This window comes from Lissotriton helveticus, chromosome 12 (genome assembly GCF_964261635.1).
Source record: "Lissotriton helveticus chromosome 12, aLisHel1.1, whole genome shotgun sequence".
NCBI lineage: Eukaryota > Metazoa > Chordata > Amphibia > Caudata > Salamandridae > Lissotriton > Lissotriton helveticus.
The window spans coordinates 657,464,199-657,488,124 of record NC_136073.1 but is presented as its reverse complement, the minus strand read 5'-3'; the positions used below and the strand labels follow the sequence as shown (position 1 = coordinate 657,488,124).

General features: G+C 46.4%; 23 non-coding genes across 23 annotated transcripts; all 23 read right to left on the bottom strand.

Moving 5' to 3' along the window:
- Positions 1-485: 485 nt before the first annotated feature.
- LOC144801507 (U5 spliceosomal RNA) lies at positions 486-600 on the bottom strand. Its single transcript, XR_013605314.1, has one exon. It is a non-coding gene; the product is annotated as a U5 spliceosomal RNA (small nuclear RNA).
- A 935-nt stretch (positions 601-1,535) lies between these two features.
- Positions 1,536-1,650, bottom strand: LOC144800756 (U5 spliceosomal RNA). Its single transcript, XR_013604642.1, has one exon. It is a non-coding gene; the product is annotated as a U5 spliceosomal RNA (small nuclear RNA).
- Positions 1,651-2,585: 935 nt separating this feature from the next.
- Positions 2,586-2,700, bottom strand: LOC144801506 (U5 spliceosomal RNA). Its single transcript, XR_013605313.1, has one exon. It is a non-coding gene; the product is annotated as a U5 spliceosomal RNA (small nuclear RNA).
- Positions 2,701-3,635: 935 nt separating this feature from the next.
- On the bottom strand, positions 3,636-3,750 carry LOC144800986 (U5 spliceosomal RNA). Its single transcript, XR_013604864.1, has one exon. It is a non-coding gene; the product is annotated as a U5 spliceosomal RNA (small nuclear RNA).
- A 935-nt stretch (positions 3,751-4,685) lies between these two features.
- Positions 4,686-4,800, bottom strand: LOC144800108 (U5 spliceosomal RNA). Its single transcript, XR_013604025.1, has one exon. It is a non-coding gene; the product is annotated as a U5 spliceosomal RNA (small nuclear RNA).
- Positions 4,801-5,735: 935 nt separating this feature from the next.
- LOC144800519 (U5 spliceosomal RNA) lies at positions 5,736-5,850 on the bottom strand. The gene has a single exon (XR_013604415.1). It is a non-coding gene; the product is annotated as a U5 spliceosomal RNA (small nuclear RNA).
- Positions 5,851-6,785: 935 nt separating this feature from the next.
- LOC144800821 (U5 spliceosomal RNA) lies at positions 6,786-6,900 on the bottom strand. The gene has a single exon (XR_013604705.1). It is a non-coding gene; the product is annotated as a U5 spliceosomal RNA (small nuclear RNA).
- A 935-nt stretch (positions 6,901-7,835) lies between these two features.
- LOC144800107 (U5 spliceosomal RNA) lies at positions 7,836-7,950 on the bottom strand. The gene has a single exon (XR_013604024.1). It is a non-coding gene; the product is annotated as a U5 spliceosomal RNA (small nuclear RNA).
- Positions 7,951-8,872: 922 nt separating this feature from the next.
- LOC144801058 (U5 spliceosomal RNA) lies at positions 8,873-8,989 on the bottom strand. The gene has a single exon (XR_013604934.1). It is a non-coding gene; the product is annotated as a U5 spliceosomal RNA (small nuclear RNA).
- Positions 8,990-9,924: 935 nt separating this feature from the next.
- LOC144801505 (U5 spliceosomal RNA) lies at positions 9,925-10,039 on the bottom strand. The gene has a single exon (XR_013605312.1). It is a non-coding gene; the product is annotated as a U5 spliceosomal RNA (small nuclear RNA).
- A 935-nt stretch (positions 10,040-10,974) lies between these two features.
- Positions 10,975-11,089, bottom strand: LOC144800820 (U5 spliceosomal RNA). The gene has a single exon (XR_013604704.1). It is a non-coding gene; the product is annotated as a U5 spliceosomal RNA (small nuclear RNA).
- Positions 11,090-12,024: 935 nt separating this feature from the next.
- On the bottom strand, positions 12,025-12,139 carry LOC144800106 (U5 spliceosomal RNA). Its single transcript, XR_013604023.1, has one exon. It is a non-coding gene; the product is annotated as a U5 spliceosomal RNA (small nuclear RNA).
- A 935-nt stretch (positions 12,140-13,074) lies between these two features.
- LOC144800518 (U5 spliceosomal RNA) lies at positions 13,075-13,189 on the bottom strand. The gene has a single exon (XR_013604414.1). It is a non-coding gene; the product is annotated as a U5 spliceosomal RNA (small nuclear RNA).
- A 935-nt stretch (positions 13,190-14,124) lies between these two features.
- LOC144800819 (U5 spliceosomal RNA) lies at positions 14,125-14,239 on the bottom strand. The gene has a single exon (XR_013604703.1). It is a non-coding gene; the product is annotated as a U5 spliceosomal RNA (small nuclear RNA).
- A 935-nt stretch (positions 14,240-15,174) lies between these two features.
- LOC144800105 (U5 spliceosomal RNA) lies at positions 15,175-15,289 on the bottom strand. Its single transcript, XR_013604022.1, has one exon. It is a non-coding gene; the product is annotated as a U5 spliceosomal RNA (small nuclear RNA).
- Positions 15,290-16,211: 922 nt separating this feature from the next.
- On the bottom strand, positions 16,212-16,328 carry LOC144801057 (U5 spliceosomal RNA). The gene has a single exon (XR_013604933.1). It is a non-coding gene; the product is annotated as a U5 spliceosomal RNA (small nuclear RNA).
- Positions 16,329-17,263: 935 nt separating this feature from the next.
- LOC144801504 (U5 spliceosomal RNA) lies at positions 17,264-17,378 on the bottom strand. Its single transcript, XR_013605311.1, has one exon. It is a non-coding gene; the product is annotated as a U5 spliceosomal RNA (small nuclear RNA).
- Positions 17,379-18,313: 935 nt separating this feature from the next.
- Positions 18,314-18,428, bottom strand: LOC144800818 (U5 spliceosomal RNA). Its single transcript, XR_013604702.1, has one exon. It is a non-coding gene; the product is annotated as a U5 spliceosomal RNA (small nuclear RNA).
- A 935-nt stretch (positions 18,429-19,363) lies between these two features.
- Positions 19,364-19,478, bottom strand: LOC144800104 (U5 spliceosomal RNA). The gene has a single exon (XR_013604021.1). It is a non-coding gene; the product is annotated as a U5 spliceosomal RNA (small nuclear RNA).
- A 922-nt stretch (positions 19,479-20,400) lies between these two features.
- On the bottom strand, positions 20,401-20,517 carry LOC144801056 (U5 spliceosomal RNA). The gene has a single exon (XR_013604932.1). It is a non-coding gene; the product is annotated as a U5 spliceosomal RNA (small nuclear RNA).
- A 935-nt stretch (positions 20,518-21,452) lies between these two features.
- On the bottom strand, positions 21,453-21,567 carry LOC144801503 (U5 spliceosomal RNA). Its single transcript, XR_013605310.1, has one exon. It is a non-coding gene; the product is annotated as a U5 spliceosomal RNA (small nuclear RNA).
- A 935-nt stretch (positions 21,568-22,502) lies between these two features.
- LOC144800817 (U5 spliceosomal RNA) lies at positions 22,503-22,617 on the bottom strand. The gene has a single exon (XR_013604701.1). It is a non-coding gene; the product is annotated as a U5 spliceosomal RNA (small nuclear RNA).
- A 935-nt stretch (positions 22,618-23,552) lies between these two features.
- On the bottom strand, positions 23,553-23,667 carry LOC144800103 (U5 spliceosomal RNA). The gene has a single exon (XR_013604020.1). It is a non-coding gene; the product is annotated as a U5 spliceosomal RNA (small nuclear RNA).
- Positions 23,668-23,926: the final 259 nt, after the last annotated feature.

Genomic DNA, 23,926 nt, shown 5'->3' with positions numbered 1-23,926 from the left:
AGTATATATCTGTCTAGGCTAGAGGCACATGAAACAGGACTGGCGTGCCGCTTCAAGTGTACCTGAGAGGAATCTGACTCAGGATTGGCCACCCTCTCAGGGCACCGACTCAGGATTGGCCAACCTCTATGGGGCACCTCTAACGTGCACAAATAACGGGCAAGCCCTATGAAAAGCACAGCGTGAGTCTAGGTGCCACCTTGAAAAAGGAGGGTGACGTCTGGCCTCTGACAGCAGGAATATTAAGAGAGGAGAAAACATACTGCCTGCTATCGTGAAATTCCAAGATAGTCACGAAAAGCAATCTCATGCACTGCACAAGCTCTTTCCCATGATGCACCTCTCCTGCACTCTGTCGATGCAAATGAGCAAGCAGAGAGTTCAGGAATAAAACACCTAAGCTCATGTCCCCAAAAAACAGCAGCAGACAACTCGCAGATATATTCACCAATTTCTAATGCTTTTCTTTTAAACACACGATAAACAGCCTCACCTGTGGTAAGGCTTAAAAAAATTGAATAAACTCGTAAATGTTCCTCTCCACGGAAATCTTTAGTAAAAGGCGAAAGATTTTTTCGTTTTGAAGAGAAACCAGAGTAAGTTAGAATATGGCTCTCTGGGGGTAAGTGGCACCACATCAAAGACCCCGTCATTGCGAGGGTGAGGACCTGAGAGGTATTTTCAAAATCTAAGAAAGAGGACAAGAACCAGGCCGGTGAGGGAAGCAGGCCCAAATTTCAGAGTCTCTGCTCAAAGCACAGAAAATCAAAAAGGTGGACAGTTCCCATGCGTCTGTCTGGGAATATGCAAATTCTTTTCTGTACACACCTCAGCTCATTAGGAGGCGTTGCGGCTGCTGGGCAAGGGGAACGGGAAGCGTGCATCAGGCTTTAGGTGAAGTGGCACTGTAGGACTTTTGTACCCCAGCGATTTTACGCTTTCCACACCATCCTTCCAATCGTTAGGCTGTGAGCCACCACTGTGCTCTGCACATAGCCATGCACTTTAAGTCCCTTTTTCGCACGTACTTTCATTAAACCTGAATATAGAAGTATATATCTGTCTAGGCTAGAGGCACATGAAACAGGACTGGCGTGCCGCTTCAAGTGTACCTGAGAGGAATCTGACTCAGGATTGGCCACCCTCTCAGGGCACCGACTCAGGATTGGCCAACCTCTATGGGGCACCTCTAACGTGCACAAATAACGGGCAAGCCCTATGAAAAGCACAGCGTGAGTCTAGGTGCCACCTTGAAAAAGGAGGGTGACGTCTGGCCTCTGACAGCAGGAATATTAAGAGAGGAGAAAACATACTGCCTGCTATCGTGAAATTCCAAGATAGTCACGAAAAGCAATCTCATGCACTGCACAAGCTCTTTCCCATGATGCACCTCTCCTGCACTCTGTCTATGCAAATGAGCAAGCAGAGAGTTCAGGAATAAAACACCTAAGCTCATGTCCCCAAAAAACAGCAGCAGACAACTCGCAGATATATTCACCAATTTCTAATGCTTTTCTTTTAAACACACGATAAACAGCCTCACCTGTGGTAAGGCTTAAAAAAATTGAATAAACTCGTAAATGTTCCTCTCCACGGCAATCTTTAGTAAAAGGCAAAAGATTTTTTCGTTTTGGAGAGAAACCAGAGTAAGTTAGAATATGGCTCTCTGGGGGTAAGTGGCACCACATCAAAGACCCCGTCATTGCGAGGGTGAGGACCTGAGAGGTATTTTTAGGCTCTAAGAAAGAGGACAAGAACCAGGCCAGTGAGGGAAGCAGGCCCAATTTTCAGAGTCTCTGCTCAAAGCACAGAAAATCAAAAAGGTGGACAGTTCCCATGCGTCTGTCTGGAAATATGCAAATTCTTTTCTGTACACACCTCAGCTCATTAGGAGGCGTTGCGGCTGCTGGGCAAGGGGAACGGGAAGCGTGCATCAGGCTTTAGGTGAAGTGACACTGTAGGACTTTTGTCCCCCAGCGATTTTACGCTTTCCACACCATCCTTCCAATCGATAGGCTGTGAGCCACCACTGTGCTCTGCACATAGCCATGCACTTTAAGTCCCTTTTTCGTACGTACTTTCATTAAACCTGAATATAGAAGTATATATCTGTCTAGGCTAGAGGCACATGAAACAGGACTGGCGTGCCGCTTCAAGTGTACCTGAGAGGAATCTGACTCAGGATTGGCCACCCTCTCAGGGCACCGACTCAGGATTGGCCAACCTCTATGGGGCACCTCTAACGTGCACAAATAACGGGCAAGCCCTATGAAAAGCACAGCGTGAGTCTAGGTGCCACCTTGAAAAAGGAGGGTGACGTCTGGCCTCTGAAAGCAGGAATATTAAGAGAGGAGAAAACATACTGCCTGCTATCATGAAATTCCAAGATAGTCACGAAAAGCAATCTCATGCACTGCACAAGCTCTTTCCCATGATGCACCTCTCCTGCACTCTGTCGATGCAAATGAGCAAGCAGAGAGTTCAGGAATAAAACACCTAAGCTCATGTCCCCAAAAAACAGCAGCAGACAACTCGCAGATATATTCACCAATTTCTAATGCTTTTCTTTTAAACACACGATAAACAGCCTCACCTGTGGTAAGGCTTAAAAAAATTGAATAAACTCGTAAATGTTCCTCTCCACGGAAATCTTTAGTAAAAGGCGAAAGATTTTTTCGTTTTGAAGAGAAACCAGAGTAAGTTAGAATATGGCTCTCTGGGGGTAAGTGGCACCACATCAAAGACCCCGTCATTGCGAGGGTGAGGACCTGAGAGGTATTTTTAGGCTCTAAGAAAGAGGACAAGAACCAGGCCAGTGAGGGAAGCAGGCCCAAATTTCAGAGTCTCTGCTCAAAGCACAGAAAATCAAAAAGGTGGACAGTTCCCATGCGTCTGTCTGGGAATATGCAAATTCTTTTCTGTACACACCTCAGCTCATTAGGAGGCGTTGCGGCTGCTGGGCAAGGGGAACGGGAAGAGTGCATCAGGCTTTAGGTGAAGTGGCACTGTAGGACTTTTGTACCCCAGCGATTTTACGCTTTCCACACCATCCTTACAATCGTTAGGCTGTGAGCCACCACTGTGCTCTGCACATAGCCATGCACTTTAAGTCCCTTTTTCGCACGTACTTTCATTAAACCTGAATATAGAAGTATATATCTGTCTAGGCTAGAGGCACATGAAACAGGACTGGCGTGCCGCTTCAAGTGTACCTGAGAGGAATCTGACTCAGGATTGGCCACCCTCTCAGGGCACCGACTCAGGATTGGCCAACCTCTATGGGGCACCTCTAACGTGCACAAATAACGGGCAAGCCCTATGAAAAGCACAGCGTGAGTCTAGGTGCCACCTTGAAAAAGGAGGGTGACGTCTGGCCTCTGACAGCAGGAATATTAAGAGAGGAGAAAACATACTGCCTGCTATCGTGAAATTCCAAGATAGTCACGAAAAGCAATCTCATGCACTGCACAAGCTCTGTCCCATGATGCACCTCTCCTGCACTCTGTCGATGCAAATGAGCAAGCAGAGAGTTCAGGAATAAAACACCTAAGCTCATGTCCCCAAAAAACAGCAGCAGACAACTCGCAGATATATTCACCAATTTCTAATGCTTTTCTTTTAAACACACGATAAACAGCCTCACCTGTGGTAAGGCTTAAAAAAATTGAATAAACTCGTAAATGTTCCTATCCACGGAAATCTTTAGTAAAAAGCGAAAGATTTTTTCATTTTGAAGAGAAACCAGAGTAAGTTAGAATATGGCTCTCTGGGGGTAAGTGGCACCACATCAAAGACCCCGTCATTGCGAGGGTGAGGACCTGAGAGGTATTTTTAGGCTCTAAGAAAGAGGACAAGAACCAGGCCAGTGAGGGAAGCAGGCCCAATTTTCAGAGTCTCTGCTCAAAGCACAGAAAATCAAAAAGGTGGACAGTTCCCATGCGTCTGTCTGGAAATATGCAAATTCTTTTCTGTACACACCTCAGCTCATTAGGAGGCGTTGCGGCTGCTGGGCAAGGGGAACGGGAAGCGTGCATCAGGCTTTAGGTGAAGTGACACTGTAGGACTTTTGTCCCCCAGCGATTTTACGCTTTCCACACCATCCTTCCAATCGATAGGCTGTGAGCCACCACTGTGCTCTGCACATAGCCATGCACTTTAAGTCCCTTTTTCGCACGTACTTTCATTAAACCTGAATATAGAAGTATATATCTGTCTAGGCTAGAGGCACAAGAAACAGGACTGGCGTGCCGCTTCAAGTGTACCTGAGAGGAATCTGACTCATGATTGGCCACCCTCTCAGGGCACCGACTCAGGATTGGCCAACCTCTATGGGGCACCTCTAACGGGCACAAATAACGGGCAAGCCCTTTGAAAAGCACAGCGTGAGTCTAGGTGCCACCTTGAAAATGGAGGGTGACGTCTGGCCTCTGACAGCAGGAATATTAAGAGAGGAGAAAACATACTGCCTGCTATCGTGAAATTCCAAGATAGTCACGAAAAGCAATCTCATGCACTGCACAAGCTCTTTCCCATGATGCACCTCTCCTGCACTCTGTCTATGCAAATGAGCAAGCAGAGAGTTCAGGAATAAAACACCTAAGCTCATGTCCCCAAAAAACAGCAGCAGACAACTAGCAGATATATTCACCAATTTCTAATGCTTTTCTTTTAAACACAAGATAAACAGCCTCACCGGTGGTAAGGCTTAAAAAAATTGAATAAACTCGTAAATGTTCCTCTCCACGGAAATCTTTAGTAAAAGGCGAAAGATTTTTTCGTTTTGAAGAGAAACCAGAGTAAGTTAGAATATGGCTCTCTGGGGGTAAGTGGCACCACATCAAAGACCCCGTCATTGCGAGGGTGAGGACCTGAGAGGTATTTTCAAAATCTAAGAAAGAGGACAAGAACCAGGCCGGTGAGGGAAGCAGGCCCAAATTTCAGAGTCTCTGCTCAAAGCACAGAAAATCAAAAAGGTGGTCAGTTCCCATGCGTCTGTCTGGGAATATGCAAATTCTTTTCTGTACACACCTCAGCTCATTAGGAGGCGTTGCGGCTGCTGGGCAAGGGGAACGGGAAGCGTGCATCAGGCTTTAGGTGAAGTGGCACTGTAGGACTTTTGTACCCCAGCGATTTTACGCTTTCCACACCATCCTTCCAATCGTTAGGCTGTGAGCCACCACTGTGCTCTGCACATAGCCATGCACTTTAAGTCCCTTTTTCGCACGTACTTTCATTAAACCTGAATATAGAAGTATATATCTGTCTAGGCTAGAGGCACATGAAACAGGACTGGCGTGCCGCTTCAAGTGTACCTGAGAGGAATCTGACTCAGGATTGGCCACCCTCTCAGGGCACCGACTCAGGATTGGCCAACCTCTATGGGGCACCTCTAACGTGCACAAATAACGGGCAAGCCCTATGAAAAGCACAGCGTGAGTCTAGGTGCCACCTTGAAAAAGGAGGGTGACGTCTGGCCTCTGACAGCAGGAATATTAAGAGAGGAGAAAACATACTGCCTGCTATCGTGAAATTCCAAGATAGTCACGAAAAGCAATCTCATGCACTGCACAAGCTCTTTCCCATGATGCACCTCTCCTGCACTCTGTCGATGCAAATGAGCAAGCAGAGAGTTCAGGAATAAAACACCTAAGCTCATGTCCCCAAAAAACAGCAGCAGACAACTCGCAGATATATTCACCAATTTCTAATGCTTTTCTTTTAAACACACGATAAACAGCCTCACCTGTGGTAAGGCTTAAAAAAATTGAATAAACTCGTAAATGTTCCTCTCCACGGAAATCTTTAGTAAAAGGCGAAAGATTTTTTCTTTTTGAAGAGAAACCAGAGTAAGTTAGAATATGGCTCTCTGGGGGTGAGTGGCACCACATCAAAGACCCCGTCATTGCGAGGGTGAGGACCTGAGAGGTATTTTCAAAATCTAAGAAAGAGGACAAGAACCAGGCCGGTGAGGGAAGCAGGCCCAAATTTCAGAGTCTCTGCTCAAAGCACAGAAAATCAAAAAGGTGGACAGTTCCCATGCGTCTGTCTGGGAATATGCAAATTCTTTTCTGTACACACCTCAGCTCATTAGGAGGCATTGCGGCTGCTGGGCAAGGGGAACGGGAAGCGTGCATCAGGCTTTAGGTGAAGTGGCACTGTAGGACTTTTGTCCCCAAGCGATTTTACGCTTTCCACACCATCCTTCCAATCGTTAGGCTGTGAGCCACCACTGTGCTCTGCACATAGCCATGCACTTTAAGTCCCTTTTTCGCACGTACTTTCATTAAACCTGAATATAGAAGTATATATCTGTCTAGGCTAGAGGCACATGAAACAGGACTGGCGTGCCGCTTCAAGTGTACCTGAGAGGAATCTGACTCAGGATTGGCCACCCTCTCAGGGCACCGACTCAGGATTGGCCAACCTCTATGGGGCACCTCTAACGGGCACAAATAATGGGCAAGCCCTATGAAAAGCACAGCGTGAGTCTAGGTGCCACCTTGAAAAAGGAGGGTGACGTCTGGCCTCTGACAGCAGGAATATTAAGAGAGGAGAAAACATACTGCCTGCTATCGTGAAATTCCAAGATAGTCACGAAAAGCAATCTCATGCACTGCACAAGCTCTTTCCCATGATGCACCTCTCCTGCACTCTGTCTATGCAAATGAGCAAGCAGAGAGTTCAGGAATAAAACACCTAAGCTCATGTCCCCAAAAAACAGCAGCAGACAACTCGCAGATATATTCACCAATTTCTAATGCTTTTCTTTTAAACACAAGATAAACAGCCTCACCGGTGGTAAGGCTTAAAAAAATTGAATAAACTCGTAAATATTCCTCTCCACGGAAATCTTTAGTAAAAGGCGAAAGATTTTATCGTTTTGAAGAGAAACCAGAGTAAGTTAGAATATGGCTCTCTGGGGGTAAGTGGCACCACATCAAAGACCCCGTCATTGCGAGGGTGAGGACCTGAGAGGTATTTTCAAAATCTAAGAAAGAGGACAAGAACCAGGCCGGTGAGGGAAGCAGGCCCAAATTTCAGAGTCTCTGCTCAAAGCACAGAAAATCAAAAAGGTGGACAGTTCCCATGCGTCTGTCTGGGAATATGCAAATTCTTTTCTGTACACACCTCAGCTCATTAGGAGGCGTTGCGGCTGCTGGGCAAGGGGAACGGGAAGCGTGCATCAGGCTTTAGGTGAAGTGGCACTGTAGGACTTTTGTACCCCAGCGATTTTACGCTTTCCACACCATCCTTCCAATCGTTAGGCTGTGAGCCACCACTGTGCTCTGCACATAGCCATGCACTTTAAGTCCCTTTTTCGCACGTACTTTCATTAAACCTGAATATAGAAGTATATATCTGTCTAGGCTAGAGGCACATGAAACAGGACTGGCGTGCCGCTTCAAGTGTACCTGAGAGGAATCTGACTCAGGATTGGCCACCCTCTCAGGGCACTGACTCAGGATTGGCCAACCTCTATGGGGCACCTCTAACGTGCACAAATAACGGGCAAGCCCTATGAAAAGCACAGCGTGAGTCTAGGTGCCACCTTGAAAAAGGAGGGTGACGTCTGGCCTCTGACAGCAGGAATATTAAGAGAGGAGAAAACATACTGCCTGCTATCGTGAAATTCCAAGATAGTCAGGAAAAGCAATCTCATGCACTGCACAAGCTCTTTCCCATGATGCACCTCTCCTGCACTCTGTCTATGCAAATGAGCAAGCAGAGAGTTCAGGAATAAAACACCTAAGCTCATGTCCCCAAAAAACAGCAGCAGACAACTCGCAGATATATTCACCAATTTCTAATGCTTTTCTTTTAAACACAAGATAAACAGCCTCACCGGTGGTAAGGCTTAAAAAAATTGAATAAACTCGTAAATGTTCCTCTCCACGGAAATCTTTAGTAAAAGGCGAAAGATTTTTTCGTTTTGAAGAGAAACCAGAGTAAGTTAGAATATGGCTCTCTGGGGGTAAGTGGCACCACATCAAAGACCCCGTCATTGCGAGGGTGAGGACCTGAGAGGTATTTTCAAAATCTAAGAAAGAGGACAAGAACCAGGCCGGTGAGGGAAGCAGGCCCAAATTTCAGAGTCTCTGCTCAAAGCACAGAAAATCAAAAAGGTGGACAGTTCCCATGCGTCTGTCTGGAAATATGCAAATTCTTTTCTGTACACACCTCAGCTCATTAGGAGGCGTTGTGGCTGCTGGGCAAGGGGAACGGGAAGCGTGCATCAGGCTTTAGGTGAAGTGACACTGTAGGACTTTTGTCCCCCAGCGATTTTACGCTTTCCACACCATCCTTCCAATCGATAGGCTGTGAGCCACCACTGTGCTCTGCACATAGCCATGCACTTTAAGTCCCTTTTTCGCACGTACTTTCATTAAACCTGAATATAGAAGTATATATCTGTCTAGGCTAGAGGCACATGAAACAGGACTGGCGTGCCGCTTCAAGTGTACCTGAGAGGAATCTGACTCATGATTGGCCACCCTCTCAGGGCACCGACTCAGGATTGGCCAACCTCTAACGGGCACAAATAACGGGCAAGCCCTATGAAAAGCACAGCGTGAGTCTAGGTGCCACCTTGAAAAAGGAGGGTGACGTCTGGCCTCTGACAGCAGGAATATTAAGAGAGAAGAAAACATACTGCCTGCTATCGTGAAATTCCAAGATAGTCACGAAAAGCAATCTCATGCACTGCACAAGCTCTTGCCCATGATGCACCTCTCCTGCACTCTGTCTATACAAATGAGCAAGCAGAGAGTTCAGGAATAAAACACCTAAGCTCATGTCCCCAAAAAACAGCAGCAGACAACTCGCAGATATATTCACCAATTTCTAATGCTTTTCTTTTAAACACAAGATAAACAGCCTCACCGGTGGTAAGGCTTAAAAAAATTGAATAAACTCGTAAATGTTCCTCTCCACGGAAATCTTTAGTAAAAGGCGAAAGATTTTTCTCGTTTTGAAGAGAAAACCAAAGTAAGTTAGAATATGGCTCTCTGGGGGTAAGTAGCACCACATCAAAGACCCCGTCATTGCGAGGGTGAGGACCTGAGAGGTATTTTCAAAATCTAAGAAAGAGGACAAGAACCAGGCCGGTGAGGGAAGCAGGCCCAAATTTCAGAGTCTCTGCTCAAAGCACAGAAAATCAAAAAGGTGGACAGTTCCCATGCGTCTGTCTGGGAATATGCAAATTCTTTTCTGTACACACCTCAGCTCATTAGGAGGCGTTGCGGCTGCTGGGCAAGGGGAACGGGAAGCGTGCATCAGGCTTTAGGTGAAGTGGCACTGTAGGACTTTTGTCCCCCAGCGATTTTACGCTTTCCACACCATCCTTCCAATCGTTAGGCTGTGAGCCACCACTGTGCTCTGCACATAGCCATGCACTTTAAGTCCCTTTTTCGCACGTACTTTCATTAAACCTGAATATAGAAGTATATATCTGTCTAGGCTAGAGGCACATGAAACAGGACTGGCGTGCCGCTTCAAGTGTACCTGAGAGGAATCTGACTCAGGATTGGCCACCCTCTCAGGGCACCGACTCAGGATTGGCCAACCTCTATGGGGCACCTCTAACGTGCACAAATAACGGGCAAGCCCTATGAAAAGCACAGCGTGAGTCTAGGTGCCACCTTGAAAAAGGAGGGTGACGTCTGGCCTCTGACAGCAGGAATATTAAGAGAGGAGAAAACATACTGCCTGCTATCGTGAAATTCCAAGATAGTCACGAAAAGCAATCTCATGCACTGCACAAGCTCTTTCCCATGATGCACCTCTCCTGCACTCTGTCGATGCAAATGAGCAAGCAGAGAGTTCAGGAATAAAACACCTAAGCTCATGTCCCCAAAAAACAGCAGCAGACAACTCGCAGATATATTCACCAATTTCTAAAGCTTTTCTTTTAAACACACGATAAACAGCCTCACCTGTGGTAAGGCTTAAAAAAATTGAATAAACTCGTAAATGTTCCTCTCCACGGAAATCTTTAGTAAAAGGCGAAAGATTTTTTCGTTTTGAAGAGAAACCAGAGTAAGTTAGAATATGGCTCTCTGGGGGTGAGTGGCACCACATCAAAGACCCCGTCATTGCGAGGGTGAGGACCTGAGAGGTATTTTCAAAATCTAAGAAAGAGGACAAGAACCAGGCCGGTGAGGGAAGCAGGCCCAAATTTCAGAGTCTCTGCTCAAAGCACAGAAAATCAAAAAGGTGGACAGTTCCCATGCGTCTGTCTGGGAATATGCAAATTCTTTTCTGTACACACCTCAGCTCATTAGGAGGCATTGCGGCTGCTGGGCAAGGGGAACGGGAAGCGTGCATCAGGCTTTAGGTGAAGTGGCACTGTAGGACTTTTGTCCCCCAGCGATTTTACGCTTTCCACACCATCCTTCCAATCGTTAGGCTGTGAGCCACCACTGTGCTCTGCACATAGCCATGCACTTTAAGTCCCTTTTTCGCACGTACTTTCATTAAACCTGAATATAGAAGTATATATCTGTCTAGGCTAGAGGCACATGAAACAGGACTGGCGTGCCGCTTCAAGTGTACCTGAGAGGAATCTGACTCAGGATTGGCCACCCTCTCAGGGCACCGACTCAGGATTGGCCAACCTCTATGGGGCACCTCTAACGGGCACAAATAATGGGCAAGCCCTATGAAAAGCACAGCGTGAGTCTAGGTGCCACCTTGAAAAAGGAGGGTGACGTCTGGCCTCTGACAGCAGGAATATTAAGAGAGGAGAAAACATACTGCCTGCTATCGTGAAATTCCAAGATAGTCACGAAAAGCAATCTCATGCACTGCACAAGCTCTTTCCCATGATGCACCTCTCCTGCACTCTGTCTATGCAAATGAGCAAGCAGAGAGTTCAGGAATAAAACACCTAAGCTCATGTCCCCAAAAAACAGCAGCAGACAACTCGCAGATATATTCACCAATTTCTAATGCTTTTCTTTTAAACACAAGATAAACAGCCTCACCGGTGGTAAGGCTTAAAAAAATTGAATAAACTCGTAAATATTCCTCTCCACGGAAATCTTTAGTAAAAGGCGAAAGATTTTATCGTTTTGAAGAGAAACCAGAGTAAGTTAGAATATGGCTCTCTGGGGGTAAGTGGCACCACATCAAAGACCCCGTCATTGCGAGGGTGAGGACCTGAGAGGTATTTTCAAAATCTAAGAAAGAGGACAAGAACCAGGCCGGTGAGGGAAGCAGGCCCAAATTTCAGAGTCTCTGCTCAAAGCACAGAAAATCAAAAAGGTGGACAGTTCCCATGCGTCTGTCTGGGAATATGCAAATTCTTTTCTGTACACACCTCAGCTCATTAGGAGGCGTTGCGGCTGCTGGGCAAGGGGAACGGGAAGCGTGCATCAGGCTTTAGGTGAAGTGGCACTGTAGGACTTTTGTACCCCAGCGATTTTACGCTTTCCACACCATCCTTCCAATCGTTAGGCTGTGAGCCACCACTGTGCTCTGCACATAGCCATGCACTTTAAGTCCCTTTTTCGCACGTACTTTCATTAAACCTGAATATAGAAGTATATATCTGTCTAGGCTAGAGGCACATGAAACAGGACTGGCGTGCCGCTTCAAGTGTACCTGAGAGGAATCTGACTCAGGATTGGCCACCCTCTCAGGGCACTGACTCAGGATTGGCCAACCTCTATGGGGCACCTCTAACGTGCACAAATAACGGGCAAGCCCTATGAAAAGCACAGCGTGAGTCTAGGTGCCACCTTGAAAAAGGAGGGTGACGTCTGGCCTCTGACAGCAGGAATATTAAGAGAGGAGAAAACATACTGCCTGCTATCGTGAAATTCCAAGATAGTCAGGAAAAGCAATCTCATGCACTGCACAAGCTCTTTCCCATGATGCACCTCTCCTGCACTCTGTCTATGCAAATGAGCAAGCAGAGAGTTCAGGAATAAAACACCTAAGCTCATGTCCCCAAAAAACAGCAGCAGACAACTAGCAGATATATTCACCAATTTCTAATGCTTTTCTTTTAAACACAAGATAAACAGCCTCACCGGTGGTAAGGCTTAAAAAAATTGAATAAACTCGTAAATGTTCCTCTCCACGGAAATCTTTAGTAAAAGGCGAAAGATTTTTTCGTTTTGAAGAGAAACCAGAGTAAGTTAGAATATGGCTCTCTGGGGGTAAGTGGCACCACATCAAAGACCCCGTCATTGCGAGGGTGAGGACCTGAGAGGTATTTTCAAAATCTAAGAAAGAGGACAAGAACCAGGCCGGTGAGGGAAGCAGGCCCAAATTTCAGAGTCTCTGCTCAAAGCACAGAAAATCAAAAAGGTGGTCAGTTCCCATGCGTCTGTCTGGGAATATGCAAATTCTTTTCTGTACACACCTCAGCTCATTAGGAGGCGTTGCGGCTGCTGGGCAAGGGGAACGGGAAGCGTGCATCAGGCTTTAGGTGAAGTGGCACTGTAGGACTTTTGTACCCCAGCGATTTTACGCTTTCCACACCATCCTTCCAATCGTTAGGCTGTGAGCCACCACTGTGCTCTGCACATAGCCATGCACTTTAAGTCCCTTTTTCGCACGTACTTTCATTAAACCTGAATATAGAAGTATATATCTGTCTAGGCTAGAGGCACATGAAACAGGACTGGCGTGCCGCTTCAAGTGTACCTGAGAGGAATCTGACTCAGGATTGGCCACCCTCTCAGGGCACCGACTCAGGATTGGCCAACCTCTATGGGGCACCTCTAACGTGCACAAATAACGGGCAAGCCCTATGAAAAGCACAGCGTGAGTCTAGGTGCCACCTTGAAAAAGGAGGGTGACGTCTGGCCTCTGACAGCAGGAATATTAAGAGAGGAGAAAACATACTGCCTGCTATCGTGAAATTCCAAGATAGTCACGAAAAGCAATCTCATGCACTGCACAAGCTCTTTCCCATGATGCACCTCTCCTGCACTCTGTCGATGCAAATGAGCAAGCAGAGAGTTCAGGAATAAAACACCTAAGCTCATGTCCCCAAAAAACAGCAGCAGACAACTCGCAGATATATTCACCAATTTCTAATGCTTTTCTTTTAAACACACGATAAACAGCCTCACCTGTGGTAAGGCTTAAAAAAATTGAATAAACTCGTAAATGTTCCTCTCCACGGAAATCTTTAGTAAAAGGCGAAAGATTTTTTCTTTTTGAAGAGAAACCAGAGTAAGTTAGAATATGGCTCTCTGGGGGTGAGTGGCACCACATCAAAGACCCCGTCATTGCGAGGGTGAGGACCTGAGAGGTATTTTCAAAATCTAAGAAAGAGGACAAGAACCAGGCCGGTGAGGGAAGCAGGCCCAAATTTCAGAGTCTCTGCTCAAAGCACAGAAAATCAAAAAGGTGGACAGTTCCCATGCGTCTGTCTGGGAATATGCAAATTCTTTTCTGTACACACCTCAGCTCATTAGGAGGCATTGCGGCTGCTGGGCAAGGGGAACGGGAAGCGTGCATCAGGCTTTAGGTGAAGTGGCACTGTAGGACTTTTGTCCCCAAGCGATTTTACGCTTTCCACACCATCCTTCCAATCGTTAGGCTGTGAGCCACCACTGTGCTCTGCACATAGCCATGCACTTTAAGTCCCTTTTTCGCACGTACTTTCATTAAACCTGAATATAGAAGTATATATCTGTCTAGGCTAGAGGCACATGAAACAGGACTGGCGTGCCGCTTCAAGTGTACCTGAGAGGAATCTGACTCAGGATTGGCCACCCTCTCAGGGCACCGACTCAGGATTGGCCAACCTCTATGGGGCACCTCTAACGGGCACAAATAATGGGCAAGCCCTATGAAAAGCACAGCGTGAGTCTAGGTGCCACCTTGAAAAAGGAGGGTGACGTCTGGCCTCTGACAGCAGGAATATTAAGAGAGGAGAAAACATACTGCCTGCTATCGTGAAATTCCAAGATAGTCACGAAAAGCAATCTCATGCACTGCACAAGCTCTTTCCCATGATGCACCTCTCCTGCACTCTGTCTATGCAAATGAGCAAGCAGAGAGTTCAGGAATAAAACACCTAAGCTCATGTCCCCAAAAAACAGCAGCAGACAACTCGCAGATATATTCACCAATTTCTAATGCTTTTCTTTTAAACACAAGATAAACAGCCTCACCGGTGGTAAGGCTTAAAAAAATTGAATAAACTCGTAAATATTCCTCTCCACGGAAATCTTTAGTAAAAGGCGAAAGATTTTATCGTTTTGAAGAGAAACCAGAGTAAGTTAGAATATGGCTCTCTGGGGGTAAGTGGCACCACATCAAAGACCCCGTCATTGCGAGGGTGAGGACCTGAGAGGTATTTTCAAAATCTAAGAAAGAGGACAAGAACCAGGCCGGTGAGGGAAGCAGGCCCAAATTTCAGAGTCTCTGCTCAAAGCACAGAAAATCAAAAAGGTGGACAGTTCCCATGCGTCTGTCTGGGAATATGCAAATTCTTTTCTGTACACACCTCAGCTCATTAGGAGGCGTTGCGGCTGCTGGGCAAGGGGAACGGGAAGCGTGCATCAGGCTTTAGGTGAAGTGGCACTGTAGGACTTTTGTACCCCAGCGATTTTACGCTTTCCACACCATCCTTCCAATCGTTAGGCTGTGAGCCACCACTGTGCTCTGCACATAGCCATGCACTTTAAGTCCCTTTTTCGCACGTACTTTCATTAAACCTGAATATAGAAGTATATATCTGTCTAGGCTAGAGGCACATGAAACAGGACTGGCGTGCCGCTTCAAGTGTACCTGAGAGGAATCTGACTCAGGATTGGCCACCCTCTCAGGGCACTGACTCAGGATTGGCCAACCTCTATGGGGCACCTCTAACGTGCACAAATAACGGGCAAGCCCTATGAAAAGCACAGCGTGAGTCTAGGTGCCACCTTGAAAAAGGAGGGTGACGTCTGGCCTCTGACAGCAGGAATATTAAGAGAGGAGAAAACATACTGCCTGCTATCGTGAAATTCCAAGATAGTCAGGAAAAGCAATCTCATGCACTGCACAAGCTCTTTCCCATGATGCACCTCTCCTGCACTCTGTCTATGCAAATGAGCAAGCAGAGAGTTCAGGAATAAAACACCTAAGCTCATGTCCCCAAAAAACAGCAGCAGACAACTCGCAGATATATTCACCAATTTCTAATGCTTTTCTTTTAAACACAAGATAAACAGCCTCACCGGTGGTAAGGCTTAAAAAAATTGAATAAACTCGTAAATGTTCCTCTCCACGGAAATCTTTAGTAAAAGGCGAAAGATTTTTTCGTTTTGAAGAGAAACCAGAGTAAGTTAGAATATGGCTCTCTGGGGGTAAGTGGCACCACATCAAAGACCCCGTCATTGCGAGGGTGAGGACCTGAGAGGTATTTTCAAAATCTAAGAAAGAGGACAAGAACCAGGCCGGTGAGGGAAGCAGGCCCAAATTTCAGAGTCTCTGCTCAAAGCACAGAAAATCAAAAAGGTGGACAGTTCCCATGCGTCTGTCTGGAAATATGCAAATTCTTTTCTGTACACACCTCAGCTCATTAGGAGGCGTTGTGGCTGCTGGGCAAGGGGAACGGGAAGCGTGCATCAGGCTTTAGGTGAAGTGACACTGTAGGACTTTTGTCCCCCAGCGATTTTACGCTTTCCACACCATCCTTCCAATCGATAGGCTGTGAGCCACCACTGTGCTCTGCACATAGCCATGCACTTTAAGTCCCTTTTTCGCACGTACTTTCATTAAACCTGAATATAGAAGTATATATCTGTCTAGGCTAGAGGCACATGAAACAGGACTGGCGTGCCGCTTCAAGTGTACCTGAGAGGAATCTGACTCATGATTGGCCACCCTCTCAGGGCACCGACTCAGGATTGGCCAACCTCTAACGGGCACAAATAACGGGCAAGCCCTATGAAAAGCACAGCGTGAGTCTAGGTGCCACCTTGAAAAAGGAGGGTGACGTCTGGCCTCTGACAGCAGGAATATTAAGAGAGAAGAAAACATACTGCCTGCTATCGTGAAATTCCAAGATAGTCACGAAAAGCAATCTCATGCACTGCACAAGCTCTTGCCCATGATGCACCTCTCCTGCACTCTGTCTATACAAATGAGCAAGCAGAGAGTTCAGGAATAAAACACCTAAGCTCATGTCCCCAAAAAACAGCAGCAGACAACTCGCAGATATATTCACCAATTTCTAATGCTTTTCTTTTAAACACAAGATAAACAGCCTCACCGGTGGTAAGGCTTAAAAAAATTGAATAAACTCGTAAATGTTCCTCTCCACGGAAATCTTTAGTAAAAGGCGAAAGATTTTTCTCGTTTTGAAGAGAAAACCAAAGTAAGTTAGAATATGGCTCTCTGGGGGTAAGTAGCACCACATCAAAGACCCCGTCATTGCGAGGGTGAGGACCTGAGAGGTATTTTCAAAATCTAAGAAAGAGGACAAGAACCAGGCCGGTGAGGGAAGCAGGCCCAAATTTCAGAGTCTCTGCTCAAAGCACAGAAAATCAAAAAGGTGGACAGTTCCCATGCGTCTGTCTGGGAATATGCAAATTCTTTTCTGTACACACCTCAGCTCATTAGGAGGCGTTGCGGCTGCTGGGCAAGGGGAACGGGAAGCGTGCATCAGGCTTTAGGTGAAGTGGCACTGTAGGACTTTTGTCCCCCAGCGATTTTACGCTTTCCACACCATCCTTCCAATCGTTAGGCTGTGAGCCACCACTGTGCTCTGCACATAGCCATGCACTTTAAGTCCCTTTTTCGCACGTACTTTCATTAAACCTGAATATAGAAGTATATATCTGTCTAGGCTAGAGGCACATGAAACAGGACTGGCGTGCCGCTTCAAGTGTACCTGAGAGGAATCTGACTCAGGATTGGCCACCCTCTCAGGGCACCGACTCAGGATTGGCCAACCTCTATGGGGCACCTCTAACGTGCACAAATAACGGGCAAGCCCTATGAAAAGCACAGCGTGAGTCTAGGTGCCACCTTGAAAAAGGAGGGTGACGTCTGGCCTCTGACAGCAGGAATATTAAGAGAGGAGAAAACATACTGCCTGCTATCGTGAAATTCCAAGATAGTCACGAAAAGCAATCTCATGCACTGCACAAGCTCTTTCCCATGATGCACCTCTCCTGCACTCTGTCGATGCAAATGAGCAAGCAGAGAGTTCAGGAATAAAACACCTAAGCTCATGTCCCCAAAAAACAGCAGCAGACAACTCGCAGATATATTCACCAATTTCTAAAGCTTTTCTTTTAAACACACGATAAACAGCCTCACCTGTGGTAAGGCTTAAAAAAATTGAATAAACTCGTAAATGTTCCTCTCCACGGAAATCTTTAGTAAAAGGCGAAAGATTTTTTCGTTTTGAAGAGAAACCAGAGTAAGTTAGAATATGGCTCTCTGGGGGTGAGTGGCACCACATCAAAGACCCCGTCATTGCGAGGGTGAGGACCTGAGAGGTATTTTCAAAATCTAAGAAAGAGGACAAGAACCAGGCCGGTGAGGGAAGCAGGCCCAAATTTCAGAGTCTCTGCTCAAAGCACAGAAAATCAAAAAGGTGGACAGTTCCCATGCGTCTGTCTGGGAATATGCAAATTCTTTTCTGTACACACCTCAGCTCATTAGGAGGCATTGCGGCTGCTGGGCAAGGGGAACGGGAAGCGTGCATCAGGCTTTAGGTGAAGTGGCACTGTAGGACTTTTGTCCCCCAGCGATTTTACGCTTTCCACACCATCCTTCCAATCGTTAGGCTGTGAGCCACCACTGTGCTCTGCACATAGCCATGCACTTTAAGTCCCTTTTTCGCACGTACTTTCATTAAACCTGAATATAGAAGTATATATCTGTCTAGGCTAGAGGCACATGAAACAGGACTGGCGTGCCGCTTCAAGTGTACCTGAGAGGAATCTGACTCAGGATTGGCCACCCTCTCAGGGCACCGACTCAGGATTGGCCAACCTCTATGGGGCACCTCTAACGGGCACAAATAATGGGCAAGCCCTATGAAAAGCACAGCGTGAGTCTAGGTGCCACCTTGAAAAAGGAGGGTGACGTCTGGCCTCTGACAGCAGGAATATTAAGAGAGGAGAAAACATACTGCCTGCTATCGTGAAATTCCAAGATAGTCACGAAAAGCAATCTCATGCACTGCACAAGCTCTTTCCCATGATGCACCTCTCCTGCACTCTGTCTATGCAAATGAGCAAGCAGAGAGTTCAGGAATAAAACACCTAAGCTCATGTCCCCAAAAAACAGCAGCAGACAACTCGCAGATATATTCACCAATTTCTAATGCTTTTCTTTTAAACACAAGATAAACAGCCTCACCGGTGGTAAGGCTTAAAAAAATTGAATAAACTCGTAAATATTCCTCTCCACGGAAATCTTTAGTAAAAGGCGAAAGATTTTATCGTTTTGAAGAGAAACCAGAGTAAGTTAGAATATGGCTCTCTGGGGGTAAGTGGCACCACATCAAAGACCCCGTCATTGCGAGGGTGAGGACCTGAGAGGTATTTTCAAAATCTAAGAAAGAGGACAAGAACCAGGCCGGTGAGGGAAGCAGGCCCAAATTTCAGAGTCTCTGCTCAAAGCACAGAAAATCAAAAAGGTGGACAGTTCCCATGCGTCTGTCTGGGAATATGCAAATTCTTTTCTGTACACACCTCAGCTCATTAGGAGGCGTTGCGGCTGCTGGGCAAGGGGAACGGGAAGCGTGCATCAGGCTTTAGGTGAAGTGGCACTGTAGGACTTTTGTACCCCAGCGATTTTACGCTTTCCACACCATCCTTCCAATCGTTAGGCTGTGAGCCACCACTGTGCTCTGCACATAGCCATGCACTTTAAGTCCCTTTTTCGCACGTACTTTCATTAAACCTGAATATAGAAGTATATATCTGTCTAGGCTAGAGGCACATGAAACAGGACTGGCGTGCCGCTTCAAGTGTACCTGAGAGGAATCTGACTCAGGATTGGCCACCCTCTCAGGGCACTGACTCAGGATTGGCCAACCTCTATGGGGCACCTCTAACGTGCACAAATAACGGGCAAGCCCTATGAAAAGCACAGCGTGAGTCTAGGTGCCACCTTGAAAAAGGAGGGTGACGTCTGGCCTCTGACAGCAGGAATATTAAGAGAGGAGAAAACATACTGCCTGCTATCGTGAAATTCCAAGATAGTCAGGAAAAGCAATCTCATGCACTGCACAAGCTCTTTCCCATGATGCACCTCTCCTGCACTCTGTCTATGCAAATGAGCAAGCAGAGAGTTCAGGAATAAAACACCTAAGCTCATGTCCCCAAAAAACAGCAGCAGACAACTCGCAGATATATTCACCAATTTCTAATGCTTTTCTTTTAAACACAAGATAAACAGCCTCACCGGTGGTAAGGCTTAAAAAAATTGAATAAACTCGTAAATGTTCCTCTCCACGGAAATCTTTAGTAAAAGGCGAAAGATTTTTTCGTTTTGAAGAGAAACCAGAGTAAGTTAGAATATGGCTCTCTGGGGGTAAGTGGCACCACATCAAAGACCCCGTCATTGCGAGGGTGAGGACCTGAGAGGTATTTTCAAAATCTAAGAAAGAGGACAAGAACCAGGCCGGTGAGGGAAGCAGGCCCAAATTTCAGAGTCTCTGCTCAAAGCACAGAAAATCAAAAAGGTGGACAGTTCCCATGCGTCTGTCTGGAAATATGCAAATTCTTTTCTGTACACACCTCAGCTCATTAGGAGGCGTTGTGGCTGCTGGGCAAGGGGAACGGGAAGCGTGCATCAGGCTTTAGGTGAAGTGACACTGTAGGACTTTTGTCCCCCAGCGATTTTACGCTTTCCACACCATCCTTCCAATCGATAGGCTGTGAGCCACCACTGTGCTCTGCACATAGCCATGCACTTTAAGTCCCTTTTTCGCACGTACTTTCATTAAACCTGAATATAGAAGTATATATCTGTCTAGGCTAGAGGCACATGAAACAGGACTGGCGTGCCGCTTCAAGTGTACCTGAGAGGAATCTGACTCATGATTGGCCACCCTCTCAGGGCACCGACTCAGGATTGGCCAACCTCTAACGGGCACAAATAACGGGCAAGCCCTATGAAAAGCACAGCGTGAGTCTAGGTGCCACCTTGAAAAAGGAGGGTGACGTCTGGCCTCTGACAGCAGGAATATTAAGAGAGAAGAAAACATACTGCCTGCTATCGTGAAATTCCAAGATAGTCACGAAAAGCAATCTCATGCACTGCACAAGCTCTTGCCCATGATGCACCTCTCCTGCACTCTGTCTATACAAATGAGCAAGCAGAGAGTTCAGGAATAAAACACCTAAGCTCATGTCCCCAAAAAACAGCAGCAGACAACTCGCAGATATATTCACCAATTTCTAATGCTTTTCTTTTAAACACAAGATAAACAGCCTCACCGGTGGTAAGGCTTAAAAAAATTGAATAAACTCGTAAATGTTCCTCTCCACGGAAATCTTTAGTAAAAGGCGAAAGATTTTTCTCGTTTTGAAGAGAAAACCAAAGTAAGTTAGAATATGGCTCTCTGGGGGTAAGTAGCACCACATCAAAGACCCCGTCATTGCGAGGGTGAGGACCTGAGAGGTATTTTCAAAATCTAAGAAAGAGGACAAGAACCAGGCCGGTGAGGGAAGCAGGCCCAAATTTCAGAGTCTCTGCTCAAAGCACAGAAAATCAAAAAGGTGGACAGTTCCCATGCGTCTGTCTGGGAATATGCAAATTCTTTTCTGTACACACCTCAGCTCATTAGGAGGCGTTGCGGCTGCTGGGCAAGGGGAACGGGAAGCGTGCATTAGGCTTTAGGTGAAGTGGCACTGTAGGACTTTTGTCCCCCAGCGATTTTACGCTTTCCACACCATCCTTCCAATCGTTAGGCTGTGAGCCACCACTGTGCTCTGCACATAGCCATGCACTTTAAGTCCCTTTTTCGCACGTACTTTCATTAAACCTGAATATAGAAGTATATATCTGTCTAGGCTAGAGGCACATGAAACAGGACTGGCGTGCCGCTTCAAGTGTACCTGAGAGGAATCTGACTCAGGATTGGCCACCCTCTCAGGGCACCGACTCAGGATTGGCCAACCTCTATGGGGCACCTCTAACGTGCACAAATAACGGGCAAGCCCTATGAAAAGCACAGCGTGAGTCTAGGTGCCACCTTGAAAAAGGAGGGTGACGTCTGGCCTCTGACAGCAGGAATATTAAGAGAGGAGAAAACATACTGCCTGCTATCGTGAAATTCCAAGATAGTCACGAAAAGCAATCTCATGCACTGCACAAGCTCTTTCCCATGATGCACCTCTCCTGCACTCTGTCGATGCAAATGAGCAAGCAGAGAGTTCAGGAATAAAACACCTAAGCTCATGTCCCCAAAAAACAGCAGCAGACAACTCGCAGATATATTCACCAATTTCTAATGCTTTTCTTTTAAACACACGATAAACAGCCTCACCTGTGGTAAGGCTTAAAAAAATTGAATAAACTCGTAAATGTTCCTCTCCACGGAAATCTTTAGTAAAAGGCGAAAGATTTTTTCGTTTTGAAGAGAAACCAGAGTAAGTTAGAATATGGCTCTCTGGGGGTGAGTGGCACCACATCAAAGACCCCGTCATTGCGAGGGTGAGGACCTGAGAGGTATTTTCAAAATCTAAGAAAGAGGACAAGAACCAGGCCGGTGAGGGAAGCAGGCCCAAATTTCAGAGTCTCTGCTCAAAGCACAGAAAATCAAAAAGGTGGACAGTTCCCATGCGTCTGTCTGGGAATATGCAAATTCTTTTCTGTACACACCTCAGCTCATTAGGAGGCATTGCGGCTGCTGGGCAAGGGGAACGGGAAGCGTGCATCAGGCTTTAGGTGAAGTGGCACTGTAGGACTTTTGTCCCCCAGCGATTTTACGCTTTCCACACCATCCTTCCAATCGTTAGGCTGTGAGCCACCACTGTGCTCTGCACATAGCCATGCACTTTAAGTCCCTTTTTCGCACGTACTTTCATTAAACCTGAATATAGAAGTATATATCTGTCTAGGCTAGAGGCACATGAAACAGGACTGGCGTGCCGCTTCAAGTGTACCTGAGAGGAATCTGACTCAGGATTGGCCACCCTCTCAGGGCACCGACTCAGGATTGGCCAACCTCTATGGGGCACCTCTAACGGGCACAAATAATGGGCAAGCCCTATGAAAAGCACAGCGTGAGTCTAGGTGCCACCTTGAAAAAGGAGGGTGACGTCTGGCCTCTGACAGCAGGAATATTAAGAGAGGAGAAAACATACTGCCTGCTATCGTGAAATTCCAAGATAGTCACGAAAAGCAATCTCATGCACTGCACAAGCTCTTTCCCATGATGCACCTCTCCTGCACTCTGTCTATGCAAATGAGCAAGCAGAGAGTTCAGGAATAAAACACCTAAGCTCATGTCCCCAAAAAACAGCAGCAGACAACTCGCAGATATATTCACCAATTTCTAATGCTTTTCTTTTAAACACAAGATAAACAGCCTCACCGGTGGTAAGGCTTAAAAAAATTGAATAAACTCGTAAATATTCCTCTCCACGGAAATCTTTAGTAAAAGGCGAAAGATTTTATCGTTTTGAAGAGAAACCAGAGTAAGTTAGAATATGGCTCTCTGGGGGTAAGTGGCACCACATCAAAGACCCCGTCATTGCGAGGGTGAGGACCTGAGAGGTATTTTCAAAATCTAAGAAAGAGGACAAGAACCAGGCCGGTGAGGGAAGCAGGCCCAAATTTCAGAGTCTCTGCTCAAAGCACAGAAAATCAAAAAGGTGGACAGTTCCCATGCGTCTGTCTGGGAATATGCAAATTCTTTTCTGTACACACCTCAGCTCATTAGGAGGCGTTGCGGCTGCTGGGCAAGGGGAACGGGAAGCGTGCATCAGGCTTTAGGTGAAGTGGCACTGTAGGACTTTTGTACCCCAGCGATTTTACGCTTTCCACATCATCCTTCCAATCGTTAGGCTGTGAGCCACCACTGTGCTCTGCACATAGCCATGCACTTTAAGTCCCTTTTTCGCACGTACTTTCATTAAACCTGAATATAGAAGTATATATCTGTCTAGGCTAGAGGCACATGAAACAGGACTGGCGTGCCGCTTCAAGTGTACCTGAGAGGAATCTGACTCAGGATTGGCCACCCTCTCAGGGCACTGACTCAGGATTGGCCAACGTCTATGGGGCACCTCTAACGTGCACAAATAACGGGCAAGCCCTATGAAAAGCACAGCGTGAGTCTAGGTGCCACCTTGAAAAAGGAGGGTGACGTCTGGCCTCTGACAGCAGGAATATTAAGAGAGGAGAAAACATACTGCCTGCTATCGTGAAATTCCAAGATAGTCAGGAAAAGCAATCTCATGCACTGCACAAGCTCTTTCCCATGATGCACCTCTCCTGCACTCTGTCTATGCAAATGAGCAAGCAGAGAGTTCAGGAATAAAACACCTAAGCTCATGTCCCCAAAAAACAGCAGCAGACAACTCGCAGATATATTCACCAATTTCTAATGCTTTTCTTTTAAACACAAGATAAACAGCCTCACCGGTGGTAAGGCTTAAAAAAATTGAATAAACTCGTAAATGTTCCTCTCCACGGAAATCTTTAGTAAAAGGCGAAAGATTTTTTCGTTTTGAAGAGAAACCAGAGTAAGTTAGAATATGGCTCTCTGGGGGTAAGTGGCACCACATCAAAGACCCCGTCATTGCGAGGGTGAGGACCTGAGAGGTATTTTCAAAATCTAAGAAAGAGGACAAGAACCAGGCCGGTGAGGGAAGCAGGCCCAAATTTCAGAGTCTCTGCTCAAAGCACAGAAAATCAAAAAGGTGGACAGTTCCCATGCGTCTGTCTGGAAATATGCAAATTCTTTTCTGTACACACCTCAGCTCATTAGGAGGCGTTGCGGCTGCTG